The sequence below is a fragment of the Psammomys obesus genome, unplaced genomic scaffold (assembly GCF_907164565.1).
Source record: "Psammomys obesus unplaced genomic scaffold, mPsaObe1.curated_primary_1811, whole genome shotgun sequence".
Lineage (NCBI taxonomy): Eukaryota > Metazoa > Chordata > Mammalia > Rodentia > Muridae > Psammomys > Psammomys obesus.
Genome location: NW_026590365.1, coordinates 1,045,167 through 1,068,713, shown reverse-complemented (window position 1 = coordinate 1,068,713; position 23,547 = coordinate 1,045,167). Strand labels below are relative to the sequence as shown.

The following is a 23,547-nucleotide window of genomic DNA, read 5'->3' as shown; positions in this document are numbered from 1 at the left end:
AAGAAAGAGATGTCCATTAACATACAAGAGGTCTACAGAACACCACATAGACTAGACCAGAAAAGAAACTCCTCATGTCACATAATAGTCAACACTCTAAATCTACAGAACAAAGAAAAAAAATATTAAAAGCAGCAAGGGTAAAAGGCCAAGTAACATATAAAGGTAGACCTATCAGAATCACACCAGACATCTAAATAGAAACTATGAAAGACAAAAGGGCCTGGGTAGATATATGCATACTCTAGGGACCACAGATGCCAATCTAGACTACTAAACCCAGAAAATCTTTCAATCAGCATAGCTGGAGAAAACAAAATATTTCATGACAAAATTAAACATAATATCTGCACAACCCAGCCCTACAGAAGATACTAGAAGGAAAACTCCAATCCAACAAAAACAAATACAACCAAGAAAACACAGGGCATAGATAACTTCAGAACAAAATATTAAAAGAAAACAAGCATTGAAACACAGTATGACCATATGGAGAGAATGGGCAGCCTTGTCTTGTCCCTGATTTCGTGGGATTGATATAATTTTCTCTCCATTTATTTTGATGTTGGCTATAAGCTTCCTGTATATTGCCTTTACTATGTTTATTATGTGCCTTGTATCCCTGATTTCTCCAAGATTTTAAACATGAATGGGTGTTGTATTTTGTCAAATGCTTTTTCAGCATCTAAGAAGATTATTATGTGGTTTTTCTCCTTCAGATTGTTTATATGGTGGATTACATTGATGGATTTCCATATATTGAACAACCCCTGCATGCCTGGGATGAAGCCTACTTGGTTATAGTGGATGATATCTTTTATGTGCTCTTGGATTCAGTTTGCAAGTATTGTATTGAGTATCTTTACATCAATATTCATAAGAGAGGTAGGTCTGAAGTTTTTTGTTGAGTCTTTGTGTGGTTTAGGTATCAAGGTGACTGTAACTTCATAGAATGAGTTTGATAATGTTCTTTCTGTTTCTATTTTGTGGAATGGTTTGAAGAGAATTGGAGTTAGCTCTTCTTTGAAAGTCTGGTAGAATTCTACACTGAAACCATCTGACCCTAGGCTGTTTTGGGCAGGCAGACTTTTGATGAATGCTTCTATTTTCTTGGGGGATATAGTACTATTTTATCTATTTACCTAATCTTGATTTAATTTGGGTAAATGGAATCTATCAAGAAAATTGTCCATTTCATTTAGATTTCAAATTTTGTGGCATATAGGCTTTTGTAGTAAGACCTAATGATTGTTTGGATTTCCTCAGGGTCTGTTGCTATGTCCCCTTTTTCATTTCTGATTTTGCTGATTTGGGTAGTTTCTCTCTGCCTTTTAGTTAGTTTGGCTAAGGGTTTGTCTATCTTGTTGATTCTCTCAAAGAACCAACTCTTGGTTTCATTGATTCTATGAATTGTTTTATTTGTTTCTAATTTATTGATTTCAGCCCTGAGTTTGATTATTTCCAACCATCTACTCCTCTTTGGTGTTTCTGCTTCTTTTTTTTTTGCTATGGTTTTCAAGTGAGCCATTAAGTTGCTGTTATGAGATGATTCAAATTTCCTCTTGAAAGCAGTTAGTACTATGAGTTTTCCTCTTAGTACTGCTTTTATTTTGTCCCATAAGTTTGGGTAAGTTGTGCCTTCATTTTCACTGAATTCTAGGAAGCTTTTAATTTCTTTCTTTATTTCTTCCCTGACCAAGCTGTTGTTGAGTAGTGAGTTGTTCAGTTTCTGTGTGTGTAGGCTTTTTGCTTTCTGTTGTTGCTGAGGTCCAGCTTTAGTCCATGATTGTCGGATAGGATACAAGGGATTATTTCAATCTTCTTGGATCTGTTGGAGGTTGTTTTGTGCCCTACTATATGGTCTATTTTGAAGGAGGTTCTATGAGGTGCTGAAAAGAAGTTATGCACTTTTGAGTTTGGGTGAAAAGTCCTGTAGATACCTATTAGGTCCATTTGATTTAGGACCTCTTCAAGTGCCATTATTTCCCTATTTAGCATCTGTCTAGGTGATCTGTCCCTTGGTGAGATGGGAGTGTTGAATTCTTCCACTAGATGGGATCGATGTGTAATTTAATTTTAATAATGTTTCATTTAAAATTGCAGGTGATCTTGCATTTGGGGCATAGATGTTCAGAATTGTGATGTCCTCCTGGTGGATGTTTCCTTTGATGGAAATGAAGTGCTTCTCTTCATCTTTTTTGATTAATTTTGGTTGAAAGTCTATTTTATTAGGTATTATGATAGCTACCCCCTTTTTTTCTGTGTCCATTTGCTTGAAAAATATTTTTCTAGCCCTTTACTGTCAGGTAGTGTTTATGTTTGTTGCAGAGGTGTGTTTCTTGGATGCAAGAGAATGTTGGACCCTGTTTCTACAACCATTCTCTTAGTTTGTGTCTTTTTATTAGAGAGTTGAGCCTGCTGATGTTGGTAGATAATAGTGACCAATGAATGTTATTTCCTTTTATTGTGGTGGTGGTGGTGTTACTGTGTTTCAATGTTTGTTTTCTTTTAATTTTTTTCTTCTGAAGTTATCTATATCCTGTGTTTTCTTGGATTTAGTCATTTTTATTGGGTTGGAGTTTTCCTTCTAGTAATGTCTGTAGGGCTGCTGCTGTGTAGATATTGTTTAAGTTTAGTTTTGTCATGAAATATTTTGTTTTCTCCATCTATGTTGATTGAAACCTTTGTTAAGTATACTAGTCAGGGTTGGCATCTGTGGTCTCTTAGAGTCTGCATGATATCTGCTTAGGTCCTTCTGGCTTTCATAGTTTCTGTTGAGAAGTCTGGTGTGATTCTAATAGGTCTACCTTTTACTTGGCCTTTTACCCTTGCTGCTTTTAATATTTTTTTCTTTGTTCTGTAGATTTGGAGTGTTGACTATTATGTGACATGAGGAGTTTCTTTTCTGGTCTAGTCTATGTGGTGTTCTGTAGATCTCTTGTATGTTAATGGACATCTCTTTCTTTACGTTGGGAAAATTTTCTTCTATGATCTTCTTTAAAATATTTTCTGCTACCTTGGAGCCTGAAATCTTCTTTTTCATCTATTCCTATTATTCTTATATTTCGTCTTTTTACAGCATCCTTTATTTCTTGGATGTTTTGTGTTTGGAACTTTTCTGATTTTACTTTTTCTTTGAGAGATGTATCAATTTCTGCAAGTGAATCTTCAGGGCCTGAGATTCTCTCTTCTTTCTATTGGTGATGCTTACATTTGTGATTCCTGATTTTTTCTCTAAATTCTCCAGCTCCAGGGTTTTCTCGGTCTGTGTTTTGTTTATTGATTCTAATTCTGTTTTCATATTTTTCACCATTTCCTTCATCTGTTCAAATGTGGATTCATGTCTTTCCATGATGGCCTCTATTTTTCTGTTTCCTCTCTAAATGCCACTAATTGTGTCTCTACCTGTGCCTCTACTTGTTTGGCTATATTTGCCTATATTTCTTTGAAAGCTTTGTTCATTTCTTCTTTGTGTGCCTCTAATAACTGAAGAAGCATAGCTTTAAAATAATTTTCCTATGTTTCTGATCAATTAAAATATCCACTGATTTTGGGGGTTGCTGGTGAAGCCATGATGTCCTGATTTTTGTTGGATGTGTTCTTACTCTGACCTTTAGCCATCTGCTTATCTGTAACATTTTCTGTTTGTTCCGGAGTCTGTACTTCAGACTGGGTCTGTCTTTCTCTGGTGTCTGAAGTATTCTTCAGGAATATGAAAGAGGTCCACTATTTTGAGAGTGGGTATTGGTGTTTCAGCTGTAGCTAAGGGAGGAAGTTTACAGGCACTGGTGCACAAGTGCCGGCAAGCAAACATGGGCATGTGCATGGAAGTTTGCCTATAAGGACAGGGTGCTAGAGAATGTAGATGCCTGGATTGTGGAGTTTAAGTGCAGGAGGGGGTGCGGGTGCTGGCAGTGTTCAAGGGTGCAATGCACATGCGCAGGTGCCCTGAATACCTCAGTAGCCTACAGGCCTGCCGTACTGTCCTCCTGGTATTCAGATCTGTCTGGGCTCCAGTAATTGTTTGCCTGGATTCCACTGATAGCCTCACAGAACAGGGATTTCAATGTTGAGAATGCTGTCCCAAGGATCCATATGCTGCCCACATTGAGTGTGTGGGTAGGAGGGATGCAAAGTCTGGCTGCTAGTGTAGAGGGACCCTGAATCTGGGGCTTTGCACTCACTCACTTGAAGGAACTCTCACTTGCTGGCAGGACTAATTGGAAAGCACAAGACTTCCCCTGTTCTCTATTCTCAGATTTGGGCCTGCAGGGGCAAATGAGAGTGTAGTAGATCTGTCACCTCAGTGGTGTCCACTGTTTGTCTGCTGGGCAGGGAGACCCTTACTTAGGGTAGCCACTTGTGTTGTCTCAGTCATGGAGCATGGAGGCTCCTGTTAGGGCTAGCTGCCACCCTGCTGTCACTGCTGCAGAACTGGGAGGTTGGACAGCTGCCCACCGGGAGGTCTTGGAGGCATGTACAGCTGACCCCCATCATTAAGACCTGGGATGCTAGAACAATTGCTCACTGGGAGGCCCTAGGCAGCCTGTACAGAGGCCTGCTGAACTGGAATGCTGGTGCAGAGGCCAACTGAGAGGCCCTGTGAAGCCTTTATAGCTTCCCTTGGACTTTGGAGGCCCAGAGAGATGCCTGCTCCTGTGGAACTCGGAGCCCCACTTCTGCCGTCTCAGTTACTGAGCTGTGCTTAGAACAGTAGGTACTGTGGACTGCTTCCACTGATGAGGGAGGAGGGAGGCCCATCAAGGGGAAATGCAGGGGGGTTGAATTCTGTTAGTTCCTTCGTGGTGACCTGGATCCATAAGGTCTCAGCTCACAGGTCCCTGTCACCCAGGAATCCTCAATGTCAATGTTCTGGCTTCAGCTGCCCCTCCACTCATCAATTATAGAGTTTCAGATACCGTGTCACTCAGATATGCTGTGTGCTGGTTGCCACTGTCTTGGATCTCCACCAAGAAAATTCTTTACAGAACTTGAAAGAACAATTATCAATTTCATATGGAAAAACAAAACATCCAGAATTTCTAAAAGAAAAAAATCGTGGACAATAACAGATATTCTGGAGGTATCTTCATCCCTTATCTCAAGCTGTACTATAGAGCAACAGTAAAACAAACAAACAAACAAACAAACAAACAAAAAAGCATGCTACTGGCATAGAAACAGAAACGTGGATGAGTGAAATTTAATAGAAGACCCAGAAACAAACTGACATACCTATGGATACTTGATGTTTTGCAAAGAAACAAAACAACAAGATGGAAAAATAGCATATTCAACAAATGGTGCTGGTCTAATTGGGTGTCAGCATGTAGAAAAATTCAAACATCCATATTTATCACCCTGTGCAAAACTAAAGTCTAAGTGGATCAAAGATCTCAACATAAAATCAGAAACATTAAACCTGTTAGAAAAAAAAAAAAACATGGAGAAGAATCTTGAACTTATTGGTACAGGAGACAACTTCTTGAACAGAACATCAACAGCACAGGTTCTAAGAGCAACAATCAATAAATGGGACTTCATGAAACTGAAAAGCTTCTGCAAAGCAAAGGACACTGTCATCAGAACAAAATGAAAGCCTACAGAATGGGAAAGGATCTTCACCAACCCTCTATCTGCCAGAGGGCTAATATCCAAAATATATGAAGAACTCAAGAAGTTAAACAGCAATAATCCAAGTATTCCGAATAAAAATGGAGTTCAGAGCAAAACAGATAATTCTCAATAGAGGTATATCAAGCGGCAGAGAAACACTTAAAGAAATGCTCAGCACCCTTAGTCATCAGGGAAATGCAAATCAAAATGACACTGAGATATCACCTTACACCTATCAGAATGGCTAAGATCAAAAACTCAAGTGACAACACATGCTAGAGAGGATGTAGAGAAAGAGGAACCCTCCTCCATTGCTGGTGGGAATGTAAACTTGTACAACCACTTTGGAAGTCAATCTGGTGCTTTCTCAGATAATTGGGAATAGTGTTACCTCAAATATACCACTCCTAGGCATATATCAAAAATATGCTCAAGTACACAACAAGGACATTTGCTCAACCATGTTTATAGCAGCTTTATTTGTAATATCCAGAATCTGGAAACAAGCTAGATATTCCTCAACTGAGGAATGGATACAGACATTGTGGTACATTTACACAATGGAATACTATTAAGAAATTAAAATCAAGGAAATCATGAAAGTTGCAGGCGAATGGTAGGAACTAGAAAAGATCATCTTGAGTGAGGTTTCCCAGAAGCAGAAAGACACAGCATATATACTCACTTATAAGTGGATATTAGACCTATAATATAGCATAATCATACTAAAATCTGCACATCTAAAGAAACTAAACAAAAAGAAGAACCGTTGATAAGATGCTCAATCCTCATTCAGAAAGGCAAATGGGATGGGCATAAGAAGAAGGAAAAAACATGGAACAGGACAGGAGTCTACCACAGAGGGCCTCTGAAAGACTCTACACAGCAAGGTATCAAAGCAGATTCGGAGACTCATAGAGAGACTTTGGGCACAGTGCAGGGAATCTTACAAAAAAGGGGGATAGGAAGACCTGGAGGGAACAGGAGCTCCACAAGGATAGCAACAGAACTAAAAAATCTGGGTACAAGGGTCTTTTCTGAGACTCATACTCCAACCAAGCACCATGCATGCATGGAGATAACCTAGAATCCCTGCACAGATGTAGTCCATGGTAGCTCAGTGTCCAAGTGGGTTTTCCCTAGTAAGGGGAACAGGGAATGTCTCTGACATAAAGTCAGTGGATGGCTCTTTAATCACCTCCCCTTCATCGGGGAGCAACCTTACCAGGCCACAAAGGAAGACAATGGAGCCAGTCCTGACCAGACCTGATAGGCTAGGGTCAGTTGGAAGGGACAGTGAGATTGGGAGGAGATGAGGGAGTGGGCTACAACCGGGATACAATGTGAATAAACTGTAATTAATAAAATTAAACAAAAATTTAAAAAAGAAATTAAAGGGAAAAAGATGAAATGAATGGCAAGTACTTTTGTGGTCATGGATTGGAAAGCTTAAGAGTATTATATTGTTCATTAGCCAATATAATCCACAATTGAGTACATTTCTTTTAAGTACCTTCCTTATCAAATTTTCACTGGCAGTTTTTTAAAAAAATTATTGTTATCATTTAGTACCATTTATTCAATTTGTATCCCAGCTGTGTCCCCCTTCCTCATCTCTTCCCTCTTCTCCCCCTATGTGCTTCCCCTTTTCCACTGATAGGTGGGGTCTTCCTTCCCTTCTATTTGATCTTAGCCTATCAGGTCTCATCAGGACTGGTTGCATTGTTTTCCTCTTTGGCCTGGAAAGGCTGCATACCCCAGAGGGAGGTAATCAGAGAGCTTGTTACTGAGTTCATGCCAGAGAAAGCCCCTGCTCCTCTTATTAGAGAACCCACTTGGAGACTGAGTCTATAGGTTATGTCTGAGCCAGGGTTTTAGGTTCTCTCACGTATTGCCCTTGGTTGGGGTATTAGTCTTTGCAAGGACTCCAGGACTCTGCTATATTTTGGCTTTGTTGGTCTCCTTTTGGTGCTCCTGTCCCCTCCAGGTCTTCCTATGTCTCCCTTCTTTTATAAGATTACTTGCACTCTGCCCAAATATTGGCTATGAGTCTCAGCCTCTGCTTTGATATCTCAATCAGTAGAGTCCTTCAGAGACCCTCTGTTGCAGGCTTCTGTCCTGTTCCCTGTCTTCTCCTCCTTCCAAAGTCTATCGAATTTGTTCTTCTGAATAAGGCTTGAGCATCTTCCCTAGGGTCCTCCTTGTTTTTTATCTTCTTTAGGAGTATAGATTTTAGTATGTTCATCCTATATTATATGGCTAATATCCACTTATATGTGATTGTCATGGAAGAGCCAATACAATTGTTACATCACATCAGCTGTGGTTGCATGAACAAGACACACTAGACCCATCAGTAGTCAAACATGGATTGGGCAAGGAGTCACTCTTTCCTATAGCAGTATTAGCTACTGATGGGTTCTTGGAGTAAGACAATCATTTTTTTTTTCAGTTGTGTAAGGACAGAAGGCTCCAAGAGATAGTTCCAAATCCAGAGTCATGTAGTGACTCACTCAATGAACCTCAAAAAGAAAGAGGAGAGGGAGATGTAAATATTGAAAAGAAATTGTAGGAAGGAGAGGGAGGTTGATTGATAGTAGTGAGAGAAAGAGAAATTAGAGATCATGAAACAGTAATCAGAATGTACTTTACACAGGTATGAAATTGTCTAAGAAAACTTCATTAAAAAGAGAAAAATCTTGTTTCATCATCTTCAACTTTTAATTAGAACATTCATTGCCCTTTCATCCTAATTCAATTGCTGGTAGAGTTGTATATAAATCTCCTGTATAATTTTGTGGATTTTGTTTTTGTTCCACCTGGTGTAGAGGACTAAATTTCAGTTGAGAGAAAGGTAAGCTCCCTTTGAATTTCCCATAAGTATTAAATACCTCCAATTCGAGAGACTTGGGTTACACAGGTCCAGCAAATTTTCCCTTTTGGGTCTCTCTTTTGTCTCCTGTTTTTAAATTCCTTGGTCGGAGGTGGAAGCCTTCTCCTCCTCCTCCTTCTCCCTCTTCTCCTCCGTTTTCCTCGTTAATATAATTCTCTCTGTCTTTTAAATATTGTGGCTAAACTTCATTAGCAGATGAGAATTTTTTCTATGTAACTGGAGAAATCATACAATTTAGCCTGTCAAAGCTGATCTCAAACTTATTCTTTTACTAAACCCTTCTTAAAGTACTCCCATTCATTGCTCTGTCTCACGGGTAGAGAGCTACAGAAGGAACATGATACCAAATAGGAAATTAAAGCCACATTTCTAATACTTTTAAATTATTATTGGAATCATTGATTTTTTTTTGTTCAATTTAGATTTGCTGACTTTTTTAAAAGTACTTTAGGTCACTTCAAATCTGTTGTTGGCATATTTAGACCCTGTATAATTTTTATAGTTTGTGATTTTTAGCTGTCATTGTGCTTAAGTTTCAGTCCATTTCAGTTAAGTTATCCTTTCTCTACTTTGTCATTATTTTGAAATTTTTATTTGAAAATTAATGTAGATGATTGCCCCAAAAATCTGTTAACATATTTGTTAATTCCATACACTATACACTGAAGACAGACCACTGAAGGAACTTTTCCTTTACCTAGTCACTTCATTTGCCACTGTTTGTTTGAGATGATATCACTCTAAGGTACCCATTCTTACTGGTATAAGTCAGCTTCTGGCTGAGCTTCCCTAATATACTAGAACTACAGAGATACTTTAAAACACCCAGTTGTTCCACTATTTTCACCATTTTCCTAGCGGGTTTTTTTTTTTCAGTCTATACATCCTTATTTCACTTATATTCTTGTTCAACATTTTGAGGGAAAAGTTGTGAGCCATAGTCAAAATGGGTGATGATTCATGAATCATCAGAAATAAAATCGCCCAGTTTTAATTCAAACTACATCTAGTTATAAAGAACAGAGATGCATATTTTGCTATGGGTTGCTGAAGACTGCACATGCCTTTCTGCAGGGTAGTTATTGCTCCTCTTCCTTCTCAGTAATGTTACCATGAGTTTTTATTTTACACATTCATTCAAGCCTCATGACTTCATTCATTAGTTGCTATAGTTTTCCTTTTTGTAGTTTTTATTAGTTATCTATTATTGCAGAACTGATTTACTTCCAGATTTAGAAGCTTATAACATAATTATTAATCCTTTCATTTGGAATCAAGAGTCAACAGTGTAGGAGCTGTTTTACCAATGATTTGGTACAGAGCTTTTCATGAAGTTTTTGTTGATTAAGACTGAAATTGTCACTCATCACTCAGCAGTTGTCTGCAAACATCACTGTGGCTAGTTAACCTGCACAACTACTGACAGAGAATTTAGTTAATCACTTTGAATCACTCCATAAGAGAGAATTACACAAAGAGACAGAGGAAGAGGGAGAGACAGGGAGACTGGAAGGGAGAGAGGTAGAGAAGGAAAGGGAAGGATACAATAAGTACTGTAATGATAACCCTTGAGAGACTAGGACAGGAAGATAGTTATGAATTCAAGACCAGCCTGGGCTACATAACCAGCAATCCTGCCTAAAAAAAAAAAGAAAGAAAGAAAGAAAGAAAGAAAGAAAGAAAGAAAGAAAGAAAGAAAGAAAGAAAGAAAAGAAAAGCATAGCAACAGTGTAAGAGTTCCCACTTTCTACATCCTCACCAGCATCTGTTGTCATTTGTTTTCTTGATAAGCGCCATCTTGAGTAGGGAGTAGGGTGAGATAGTTTGTATCTACAATGAGTTTCATTAGGCCATAAGGAAAATATTACATTTGCAGAAAAGTAAGTGGAACTGGAGGTCAGTATGTTAGATAAAATATACCAAAATTAGAAACACAAATATCACCTATGTTCTCTCATATGAAGAATCTATGGGCATGTGTGCGTAGTGTGTGTGTTTGTGTGCGTGTGTGTGTGTGTGTGTGTGTGTGTGTGTGTGTGCATGAGTGAGACATGAAAGTAAAGAGAGGACCATGAGAAGGGAGAGAAGATATTGAGAGGGGGACAGTAGAAGTCTCTCAAAGACAATAAATACCTCCTGTGTAATGTGGGAACAGCCATGATTCTATCTTTCCACATGAACCATAGTTCCTCACTTGCACAAGGGTTATTTGTGTAGATTAAATGTAAATTAAGTGTGTGATAGCTAGACAAGTAGACTCTTATTTTCTCATCTGACCTGAAATCTGAACAAGGATTTGAGAATTTTCAGGCTTTCCATAAATACTCATCTTTATCAAGGTGGCATAAAGATCTCAGAGAGCAGAAGTTTACTCCTCAGGGTTTTTCTGGAAAAAAAAATCTTTTATTTCTCACACCCCTTTCATGGTTTTCTTTTCAGACTCCACTTAAGACAACAACACTTTGTCTTTATTTCTCCATTCTTCTCCTAAGCAGACTCCAAATTTTCCTGGATCTTATCTATTTACTTATCAGCCTCTGCTTCATCCCCCACCACAGTAGAACACTTATAAATAAATTACTGGCACCTCCTAATTTATAAGGCTAAATCAGACCCTCTTGACCATTAATGGATTATCTAAAAGGTCATTATATATTCCAGTGCTAAAGACAGCATTTAGCAAAGCTTACTAGCTTACATCATATATGCATGCCCATTATCCCTCATGGATGCATGTACCAACAAGTTAGTTGTTGTTGGGTAAGATGGACATATTGAGTTTCTTGTTATCTTGTTATCTGTATTCAGATAACAACTGAAAGTTGATATATGTAAATGTGTGTATGTGTCTGTGTATATATTTGTGTACATAAACCACTAGAACAAATGTAACAAAATAAATATACATATACCATGATACAATTTCTTCTAGGAATGTAGCAAGGTCAGTTAGGCTCACATAATTTACTTCTGGCCAATAAGATACATTGTAAATTCTTCACTGATTGTAAATATATAATTGCATCATAGCTTTCTGCCAGCTGTCACAAGCAAACATTTCAACTCTGATCATTCATGCAGCATTTAGAAGTCTCACCAGATCATTAATTAAGTTTGATACAGAAGTAGTTGTACACTAGAAAAATTTGTTTTCACCATCTTATTCTATTTTTTAATTTTAATTTTTCAGTTTATTCATTATATATCCTGACTGAAGCCCCCTCCCTCAAATTTTCCCAATCTCACCCTCATTCCCTCTTCCCCCTATCCCCTTACCCTAGTATACTGATAGGGGGAGTTCTCCTCTGCCATCTGTCCATAGCTTATTAAGTCTCATCAAGACTGCCTGGATCCTCTTCCTCTGTGGCCTGGTGAAACCACATCACCAGAGGCAAGTGATCAAAGAACAGGAAATCGAGTTCATGACAGAGGTAGCCCCTGCTCCCCTTACTAGCTAGGGAACCCAGGTAGAGACTGAGTTGCCCATGGGCTACATCTGGGCAGGGGGTCTAGGTCCTCTCTGTTCATGGTCCTTGGTTGGTGCATCAGTCTCTGCAGGATTCTCTGGGTGCAGAACTTTTAGCTTTGTTGGTCTCCTTGTGGGGCTCCTGTCCCCTCCAAGTCCTTCTATCCCCCTCTTCCATAAGATTCCCTGAGCTCTGCCCAAAGTTTGGCTGTGAATCTCAGCATCTGCTTTGATCTGTTGGGTGGAGCCTTTCAGAGGATCCTTTACAGTAGGCTCCCATCCTGTTCCCTCTCTTCCACTGCTTCTGGTTTCTATTCTGTTTGCCATGCTGAATGAGATTTAAGTGTCTTCCCTAGGGTTCTCCTTCATGTTTGGCTTCTTTAGGGCTATAGATTTTAGTATGGCTATCCTAAATTATACAGCTAATACCCACTTATAAGTGAGTTCATAGGGGTTACCTCATTCAGGATCTTTTCTATATCCTTCCATTTGCCTGCAAATTTCATGATTTCCTTGTTTTCAATAGCTAAGCAATATTCCATTGTATAAATGTGCTACAATTTTTGTATCCATTCTTTGGCTAAGGGACATCTAAGTTAATTCCAGATTCTGGTTATTAAGAATAAAGCTGCTCTTTGCCTTTCTGGATAGGAATTGAGCATTTTAGCAAGAGTCCTCCCTCTTGATTAGTTTCTTTAGGTGTACAGATTTTAGTAGGTTTATCCTGTATTATATGTCTATGTGAGTGAGTATATACTGTGTGCGTCTTCCTGCTTCTGGGATAACTCACTCAGGATGATCCTTTCCAGATCCCATCATTTACCTGCAAATTTCATGCTTTCCTTGTTTTTTATTGTTAAGTAATATTCCATTGTGTAGATGTACCACAATTTCTGTATCCATTCCTCCACTGAGGGGCATCTGGGCTGTTTCCAGCTTCTGGGTATTACAAGTAAGGCTGCTATAAACATGGTTGAGCAAATGTCCTTATTGTATACTTGAGCCTCTTTTGGGTATATGCCTAGGAGTGGTATAGCTGGATCTTGAGGAAGCGCTATTCCTGGTTGTCTGTTCCATTGTAATAGGAACAGGGACTGTCTCTGGCATGAACTGATTGGCCTGCTCTTTAATTACCTCCCCCTGAGGGGAAAGCAGCATTACCAGGCCACAGAAGAAGACAATGCAGCCACTCCTGATGAGACCTAATTGACTAGGATCAGAAGGAAGGAAAAGAAGACCTTCCCTATCAGTGGAGTTGGGGAGGGATATGCATGCAGAGGGTGGAGGAAGGGAGGGATTGGGACAGGAGGAACGAGGGAAGCACAGGGAGGATACAAAGTGAATAAGGTGTAATTAATAAAGAAATTTTTAAAAAGCAATAAACCTAAATTAGAAATAAAAAAAGAATAAAGCTGCTACAAACATAGTAGAGCAAATGTCCTTGTTGAATGGTGGGGCTTCTTTTGGGTATATACCCAGGAGTGCTCTAGTTGGATCTCGAGGTATTGCTATTGATTTCCAAAGTGGTTGTATGAGTTTACATTCATACCAGCAGTGGAGGAGGGTTCCCTTTTCTCCACATTCTCTCCAGCATGTGTTGTTGCTTGAATTTTGGATCTTAGCCATTGGATCTGATCAGTGTAAAATGGAAACTCAGAGTTGTTTTGATTTGCATTTCCATGGTGACTAAGGATGTTGAGCATTTCTTTAAATATTTCTCTGCCATTCAATATTCCTCTATTGAGAATTCTCTGTTTTGCTTCGTACCCCATTTTTTAATTGGATATTCTAGAAAACAACATCCTTCACAATATCCACACACACACACAAAAAAAAAAAAAACATAAAGTATCTTGGTGTAACTCTAACTAATTGTGTGAAGGACTTGTATGAAAAAATGTTCATGTCTCTGAAGAAAGAAATTGAAGAAGATATCAGAAGATTAAATCATCTCACATGCTAACAGCTCTGCAGGATTAACATAGCGAAAATGGCCATTTTACCAAAAGCAGTCTACAGACTCAATGCAATTCCTCTCAAAATACCATAACAGTTCTTTACAGCCCTGGAAGGAACAATTCTCAACTTCATATGGAATAACAAAAACCCAGAATAACTAAAACAACCCTGTACAATAAAATATCTGCTAGAGATATCTCCATCCCTGATCTCAAGGTATACTATAGAGCAACAGTAATAAAAACTGCATGGTACTGACATAGAAACAAAATGGTGGATCAATGGAATCGTGTAGAAAATCCATAAATGAATCTACATACCTAAAGACACCTGATTTTTGACAAAAATTCCGAAACCATACAATGGTAAAAAGATAGCATCTTAAACAAATGGTTCTGGTCTAACTGGATGTCCACGTGTAGAAAATGCAAAGAGAACAACCCAGATGTCCCTCAACAGAGAAATGGAAACAGAAATTGTGGTACTTTTACACAATGGAATACTACTCAGCAATTAACAACAAGGAAATCATGAAATTTGCAGGAAAATGGTAGGATCTAGAAAAAATCATCCTGAGTGAGGTATCCCAGAAGCAGAAAGATACACATGTTATATACTCACTTATAAGTAGATACTAGACCTATAAGATAGGATAAACATACTAAAATCTGTACACCTAAAGAGATAATCAAGAAAGAGGACCCAGGGTAAGATGATCAATCTTCACTTAGAAAAACAAATGGAATGGACATTGGAAGTAGGAGAAAACAAGTAACAGCACAGGAGCTTACCACAGAGGGCCTCTGAAAGACTCTACCTAGCAGTGTATCAAAGCAGATGCTGAGAATCATAACCAAACCTTAGGCAGAGTGCAGGGAATCATATGAAAGAAGGGCAAGTAAGTATGACCTGGAGAGGACAGAAGCTCCACAAGGACCTAATATATCTGGGCACAGTGGTCTTCTCTGAGACTGTTTCTCCAACCAAGGACCATGCATGGATATAACCTAGAATCCCTGCTTGGATATAGCCCATGGCATCTCAGTATCTAAGTGGGTTCCCTAGTAAAGGGAACAGGGACTGTCTCTGACATGAACTCAATGGCTGGCTTTTTAACACCCCCCCCACACACAGGGACTGTCTCTGACATGAACTCAATGGCTGGCTTTTTAACACACCCCCCCTCACCGAGGGAGGAGCAGCCTTGCTAGGCCACAGAGGAGGACATTGCAGCCAATCCTGAAGAGACCTGATAATCTAGAGTCAGATGGAAGCAGAGGAGGACCTCTCCTATCAGTGGACTTAGAGAGGGGCAGGGAGGAGATGAGGGAGGGAGGGTGGGAGTGGGAGGGAATGAGGGAGGGGGATACAGCTGGGATATAAATAAATAACCTGTGATTAATATTTTAAAAAGGCTCTAAGATCAACAATCAAGAAATGGGACCTCACGAAGCTGAAAAGCTTCTGTAAAGCAAAGGACACTGTCATCAGAACAAAATGACAGTCTACAGACTGGGAAAAGAGCTTCACCAACCCTATATATGACAGAGGGCTAATATCCATCTTAATCTCTTGATGTCAGTAACAATTGACAGGCCCTTAATGAAGTATCAGGTGAGTTTCAGTTATGTTATCTAAATTAATCCTCACAATGGTCCTCTGAGATGAGTGTAATTATCATGTTTTACAAATGAGATATATGAGACACAGGGAGATTAGTAATTGAATAAAGTTCAAACACCCCAAGTTGTGAATACATCTGCTTGTTCCATAGATTCTATATTTGGCACTAAATTATAATGCTCTCTGACATTTGCCATTCTAATTTAAGAAAAATAAAACAGTTCCAAATGGGAAGATTATGTTTGACGTTGAGACCGATATTTTCCATTGCCAAGAGGCTCAGCTACATTTTACCAGGGACATAACATGAAGACAGTGCAAAGACAAAATAGCTGGATGACGAGTGGATTTGCTAAGCAACAGTTTATTAAATCTAGTGAAACCATGGTGATGGAACACTGTGGTCCCAGACATGCACTTGCCTAACACAGAAGAGTACAGACACAGCTATCAGGAACATCTGGGAAGATAAATCAGGAGTTCTACAAGCATTGAAAACAGAACGCATCATGAATATTGTTATTATCACCACACATGATGCCAAAAATCTGAACAAATGAGCTTACAGATTCTTATAATTAAAATGTCACTGTTAAACATGGAAATGAGTTTTGATGTATTTTTAATTTTTCCTCGACAGTCTCTACTTCCCTCACAAAGGAGAATTAATTCATTTTGATTTTTAAAAGTTAGGTACTATAATTAATTGATCACTTTGCATTCTATTACATTTTAGCATTTGCAGGATGCTTTCCTTGTTTCATTTTTATTTATCATGGTTATATGTGTGTGCATACATGCCACAACATAAAATCATTTAGAAATAGAATAAAACAGGAAATGAATTTGATATGTGATGTGGTGTGAGCATTTCATGTATCTAACAGATCTCACCCCTAGATGAAGAGCTCAGAGAGGAACATCAAGCCTTCTCCAGAAAAAAAGTCCTCGACAGGTTATTAGCTCTAAATGTACATATATATGAGAAATACTAAATGGACTAGCAGGCTATATATCAATAATAATCAAAGAAGATGAGATTATGAATTTGAAGAGTTGTGGGTGGAAAAGTACAAAAATTTTGCAAATACATTGCATATATATGAAATTATAAAAAATAAACAAAAAGTCTGATATTTCTTGTTTCTCTCTCATGTATTAAATAATAATGTAATTCATATAAAAATCAAATTGCTTCATGGGGGTCAAATATATTCAAACCACATCATAAAACTCAGTTTATCTTCAAGATATTTTAAATATTTTTTAAATTCTTAAACAAATTAAACGTAAAATACCCTTAACACACCTTTTTACTGTTTTTACTGTTTTACTGATTTCCTTCTTGTACTTCTTGACATTATAATATTAGCCATATATATATATATATATATGTGTGTGTGTGTGTGTGTGTGTATATATATATATATATATATATGTATGTATGTATGTATGTATGTATATATTTAGCCAGGCACAGAGGCACATGCCTGTAATCCCAGAACTTGTGAAGCAGAGGCAGGCCAATTTCTGTGAGTTCTAGTCCAGCCTGGTCTACAAAGGGAGGCCAGGACAGACAAGGCTATACAGAGAAACCCTGTATTGAAAAAAAAAAAAAACCTTTATATATATGTGTGTGTGTATTCTTTCTTTGAAAATTCCATACATATAATGTATTTTGATGATATCTACTTCCATTCTCCCCTGTACCTCTCCCAGACACCTTTACCAGCTCCCTCTCCCACCTGACCTGAATGTCCTCTCATTTAAATATTTTATAGCCCTCTAAATCGAGTTGGTGCCAGGTGTATGCAGATAGATATGGAGCCATGCACTGGAATGTGGTCAACTTACCAGAAAGACTTCTTCTTTTCCTAGCAGCCATCAGCTGCCAATAGCTCATTAGCTTGGGGTAGGACTTTGTGAATTCCTCCCATCCACGCTGGTTTGGTCTTGTGCAGGTATATGGAGAAGCTTTGGTTATATCATCTCCTGTAGCACAGAATGGAATAAAAGTTACACATGTAATCAGTATTCTTTTTTTTACTTTTTTTAAAATTTTTTTTATTAATTACACTTTAGTAATCAGTATTCTTAATATTACGGCCTTACAATAAGGATATGATATAAAATTAACTGAGTAGACTCAATGTAATTATAAGCATATATAACAGTAAAAGAGGAAGTAAAAAGAGATGACCTGAGGGGGAAAAAACAGCACCAGAAAATATTCATCGTGAATTCTATATTTGAATGTGGGAGCATATGGTCACAAGTCAAAGACTATAGGTGAAATATACAAACTAAAAAATAGAAGAAGAAAGGTTCCTTTTACTTTAAAAGTGCGTTTCTTGGCTGAGATACTCATTTCTGATTTATGACTTCTAGAACTATTTTCTAGACTTCTAGAAGTTTCTGTTGTCTTAAGCCAGTAATTCTATAACAATTTATTGCAACAGCAATAGATAGTTTATCAAGTCAATATGCAAAAAGTTGCATTTTTGTATGTCAGTAACTGATAATCTGGAAGTTAAAAATAAAAATAGCATTTAGTAATTATTAAGAGAAATATTTTAGTATAAATTTGATGAAATATATGCTCTAGTAATTAAAGATTATTTTCACTGTTATTCTAACTTAAAACTTTTATGAATGAAGAACGCTTTCCAGAATACAGGACTGGAAAGACTAGGTCTACCTTACACACAACAAAGCTGAACACAACAGTAGTTTAACATGGTGTGCCAAACATATTAGTCTTTTTTTTATTGTGTAAAGCTATTTTGGTAGCTGATATGAAAGAAGAAAAATATCATTGATACTCAACTTTTCACAGATCATTTTTGATGAGTTATTTAAAAGATGCATTTAAAGAAACTGAAAGATATTTTTAGCATATAGTGTAAATAAAGTCTTTACATGTACACTGTTGAAACATTTCAGTTCTTCTTGCATTTCAAGTAAAATCATTGTGCAAGCACCGAAGTTTCTGGTCACTTCACAAAACTTCCAACAAGAAACCAAATTCTCAATTTATGTGTTAAGTAGAGAAAGAAGAGGGGGAAAAAAAGACAAAATACCAGTTACTGCAAAATTCATGAAGGTATATGTGGTAGTCCACTCTAAACGTTTCTTCTAAGTCACATTCATGACAAAAGCCCATCTACAGTACTAAAATTTTATCATTCAAGTACCAATGATAACATTTCAGAGGTAGGAAACCATTTTTTTTCCAGTAAGGGCATCACTGTGGCATTTTCAAAAAGGAAAACAAAATCATAATTAACAGTACTGTTGTCCATCAGTATATGAGAAAAAAACAAATTTTAGAAAAAGTATGCATTGCTTGCACTGGGTAGAACTGAAATACTATAATGACCCACACCAACAAAATCCATGAGATTAATCACACCCAAAGTATGTCTCAGTGAACGTCTATGCAGCTAGAAGAGTTAAATTGGTTAAGAAATAAAATGGCATTTTATTTTCAAGGTTTTTATAATAAAGTATTGTATAAAATAATTTTAAAAGTCATGAGAAAGGATTAATTTTGAAAACTGTGTCCATTAAATTCAAATCTGTATTTGTGCAGCAAGTGCAGAGACTCACAGCCAAACTTTGGGAAGAACACAGGGAGGTTTATGGAAAAGTGTAGTGGTGGGGAATAGAGGGTCCTGGAGGGGATAGGAGCTCTACAAGGAGACCAACAGAGCCAATAAATTTGGGTCCAGGGGGTCCTGCAGAGACTGATGCAGCAACCAAGGACCATGCTGGAGAGGTCCTAGACCACCTGCTCAGATATAGCTCATAGGCAGCTCAGTCTCCATATGGATTCCTAAGTAAGGGGAACAGGGGTTTGCCTCTGTCATGAACCTGCTTGCCTGCATTTTGATCATCTCACCCTGGTGGGGCAGCCTTCCCAGGGTACAGAGGAAGGGGTTCCAAGCAGTACTAATGAGATTTGATAGGTCAGGTTCAAAAGTAGGGGAGAAGGGCTTCCCTATCAGTAGACTGGGAGAAGGGGATGGTGGGGGGAAGAGGGAGGGAGGGTAGGATTGGGAGGAAATGAGGAAGGAAGCTAAAATTGGAATGAAAAGTGAAGAAGTGAAGAAATTATTTTAAAAAAACTATTCGAAAATATATGTTGCATCTGATTATACCAATAATGACAAATAAAAAACACTTTTACACACACACACAAATAATTGTTAGATATTGAGCATGTCTTGCTTCCCTGATACTAACTCAAAAAGGAAACTAAATGACATTCCAACTATTTTAAAACTGTTGACAGAAAACATTAAGTGAACACAAGGAACTTTTGTAACCTCCTTAAATTTTATAGCCCCTCTGTTGACACCTACTTTATTTCTTACCATAACTATGGCTCCTCTGTTAACACCTGTTGTAGCCATTAGTGTATCAGAATCCATTTTGCCTCCAAGTCTCCATTTTAAAACTTTTATTTATTTTTTATTGATTATTGTTTATTCACTTTGTATCCCAAGTGTAGCCCCTTCCCTCAACCCCTCCCAAACACACCCTCTTTCCCTCTTCTCCACCTATGCCCCTCCCCCTGTCCACTGATAGCAGAGGTCCTACTTGTCTTCAATCTGATCCTAGTCTATCAGGTCTCATCAGGACTGGCTGTGTTGTCTTCCTCTGTGGCCTCATAAGGCTGCCCCCATCAGGGGAAGGTGACCAAAGAGCAGGCCACTGAGTTCACATCAGAGACAATCCCTGTCCCCATTACTAGGGAACCCACTTGGAGACTAAGCTGACATGGGCTACATCTTTTCAGGGGTTCTAGGTTATCTCCATGCATGGTCCTTGGTTGGAGTCTCAGAAAAGAACCCTATGCCCAGAATTTTTGGTTCTGTTGTTCACTGTGTGGAGCTCCTGTCCTCTCCAGGTCTTTCAACTGCCTCTTCTATCATAAGATACCCTGCACTTTGCCAAAGTTTGGCTATGAGTCTCAGCAACTGTTTTTGATACCCTGCAGGGTAGAGTCTTTCAGAGGCCCTCTGTGGTAGGCTCCTGTCCTGTTCCCTGTTTTCTCTCTCTTACAATGTCCATCGATTTGCCCTTCTAAATGAGGACTGAGCATCTTACCCATGGTCCTCCTTCTTGCTTAGCTTCTTTATTAATGTTTCTTTTACAAATATGTGTGCCATTGTATATGGGGCATAGATGTTCATGATTGTATGTGATGTCTTCTTGGTGGAATTTTCCTTTGACAAGTGTGAAGTGTCCTTCCCCATCTCTTTTGATTAATTTTGGTTGAAAGTCTATTTTATTAGCTATTAGAATGGCTAATCCTGCTTGCTTCTTGGATCCATTTGCTTGAAAAATCATCTTCCAGCCCTTTACTCTCAGGTAATATCTGTCTTGTGATTTAGGTGTTTTTCTTGTATGCAACAGATTGTTGGGTCTTATTTAGGCATCCATTTTGTTAGTCTGTATCTTTTTATTGGAGAGTTGAGTCCATTGATGTTGAGAGAGATTAATGACCAGTCACTGTTTGTTTCTTTGATTTTGATGTTGGTTGTGGTAGTGTTTTTATGTGCTTGGCTACTTTTAGTTTTGCTGTAGTGAAGTTGTTTATTTCCTGTGCTTTCCTGAAAGTAGTTAATTTTCTTGGGTTGTATTTTTCCTTCTAGTATCTTCTGTAATGTTGGACTTGTGGGAAGGTATTGTTTATTTTTTTTCATTGAATATCTTGTTTTCTCTGTCTATGATGACTGAGAGTTTTGCTGGGTATAGTAGCCTAGGCTGACATCTGTGTTTTCTTAGAGTCTTATTTATTAGGTGTTCTTGTAGGTCTCTTGTATTCTTATAGGCCTCTCCTTTAAGTTGGGGAACATTTCTTCTACGATTTTGTTGAAAATATTTTCTGGGCCTTGGAGACTGGAATCTTCTTTTTCCTCTATTTCTATTATTCTTTTTTTTTTTTGACAAAATTTTCCTTAAGATTACTATATAAGTTCTTTTTTCTTTTCTTTTTTTTAATTCTTTATTAATTACACTTTATTTACTTTGTATCCCCCCTGTGGTTCCCTCCCTCCTTCCATCCCAATCCCTCCCTTCCTCCACCCTCTGCATGCATGCCCCTCCCCAAATCCACTGATAGGGGAGCTCTTCTTTTCCTTCCTTCTGATCCTAGTCAATTAGGTCTCATCAGGAGTGGCTGCAGTTTCTTCTTTTTTTTTTAATTACACTTTATTCATTTTGTATCCCCCCATAAGCCCCTCCCTCCTCCCCTGCCGATCCCACCCTCCCTCCCCTTTCTGCATGCATGCCACTCCCCAAGTCCACTGATAGGGGAGGTTCTCCTCTTCTTTCTGATCTTAGTCTATCAGTTCTCATCAAAAGTGGCTGCATTGTCCTCTACTGTGGCCTGATAAGGCTGCTCCCCCCTCAGGGGGAAGTGATCAATGAGCAGGCCAATCAGATTATGTCAGAGGCAGTCCCTCTTCCCATTACTATGTAACCCACTTGGACACTGAACTGCCATGGGCTACACCTGTGCAGGGGTTCCAGGTCATCTCCACGAATAGTCCTTGGTTGGAGTATGAGTCTCTGGGAAGTTCCCTGTGTTCAAATTATCTTGTTCTGTTGCTCTGCTTGTGGAGTTCCCGTCCCCTCCAGCTCTTACTATTTCCCACTTCTTACATAAAATTCCATTCACTCTGCCCATCAGTTGGCCATCAGGCTCAGCATCTGCTTTGACAGTTTATACTGCAGAAGCTTTCAGAGGCCCTCTGTGGCAGGTTTCAAGGTTGTTTCCTGTTTTCTTCTGGCTTTCAGAGGCCCTCTGTAGGGGGTTCCCAGGTTGTTTCCTATTTTCGTTTTCTTCTGATGTCCATCCTCTTTGCCTTTCAGGATGGGGATTGAACATTTTAGTTAGGGTCCTCTCTTTTGCTTAGTTTGTTTAGATGTACAGATTTTAGTGGGTTTATTCTATATTGTATGTTTATATGAGTGAGTATATACCGTGAGTGTCTTTTTGCTTCTGGGACAACTCACTCAGGATGATCCTTTCCAGGTCCCACCATTTACCTGCAAATTTCATGATTTCCTTATTTTTCATTGCTGAGTAATACTCCATTGTATAGATGTACCACAGTTTCTGCATCCATTCTTCAGTTGAGGGGCATCTGGGTTGTTTCCAGCTTCTGGCTATTACAAATAAAGCTGCTACAAACATGGTTGAGCAAATGTCCTTTTTGTGTACTTGCGCCTCTTTTGGGTATATGCCTAGGAGTGGTATGGCTGGATCTTGAGGAAGCGCTATTCCTAGTTGTCTGAGAAAGCGCCAGATTGATTTCCAGAGTGGTTGTACAAGTTTACATTCCCACCAGCAGTGGAGAAGGATTCCCCTTTCTCCACAACCTCTCCAGCATGTGTTGTCCCTTGAGATTTTCATCTTGGCCATTCTAATGGGTGTAAGGTGAAATCTCAGGGTTGTTTTGATTTGCATTTCCCTAATGGCTAATGAGGTTGAGCATTTCTGTAAGTGCTTCTCTGCCATTCGATATTCCTCTGCAGAGAATTCTCTCTTTAGCTCTGTTCCCCATTTTTTAAGTGGATTACTTGGTTTGTTGCTTTTCAGCTTGTTTAGTTCTTTATATATATTGGATATAAGTCCTCTGTCAGATAAAGGGTTGGTGATGATTCTTTCCCAATCTGTAGGCAGTCGCTTTGTTTTGATGATGGTGTCCTTTGCTTTACAGAAGCTTTTCAATTTCATGAGGTCCCATTTATTGATTGTTACTCTTAGAGCCTGTGCTGTTAGTGTTCTGTTCAGGAAGTTTTCTCCTGTACCAATGAGTTCTAGGGTATTCCCCACCTTTTTTTCTAGCCGATTTAATGTGTCTGGTTTTATGTTGAGGTCTTTGATCCACTTGGACTTCAGTTTTGTGCAGGGTGATAAGTATGGATCTATTTTCATTTTTCTACATGTAGACATCCAGTTGGACCAGCACCATTT

The 23,547-nt window shown here is 38.6% G+C and overlaps 1 protein-coding gene across 5 annotated transcripts in view; it reads right to left on the bottom strand.

Annotated features, from left to right (window-relative positions):
• Window positions 1-23,547, bottom strand: part of LOC129676543 (protein FAM156A/FAM156B-like) — a 95,349-nt gene that overhangs the window by 44,885 nt on the left and 26,917 nt on the right. For all 5 annotated transcript variants that reach the window (XM_055606929.1, XM_055606931.1, XM_055606934.1 and 2 more), the window contains one exon: window positions 17,412-17,549. The gene's annotated coding sequence lies outside the window, so the exon portion shown is untranslated. The remainder of the gene's footprint in view (window positions 1-17,411; window positions 17,550-23,547) is intronic.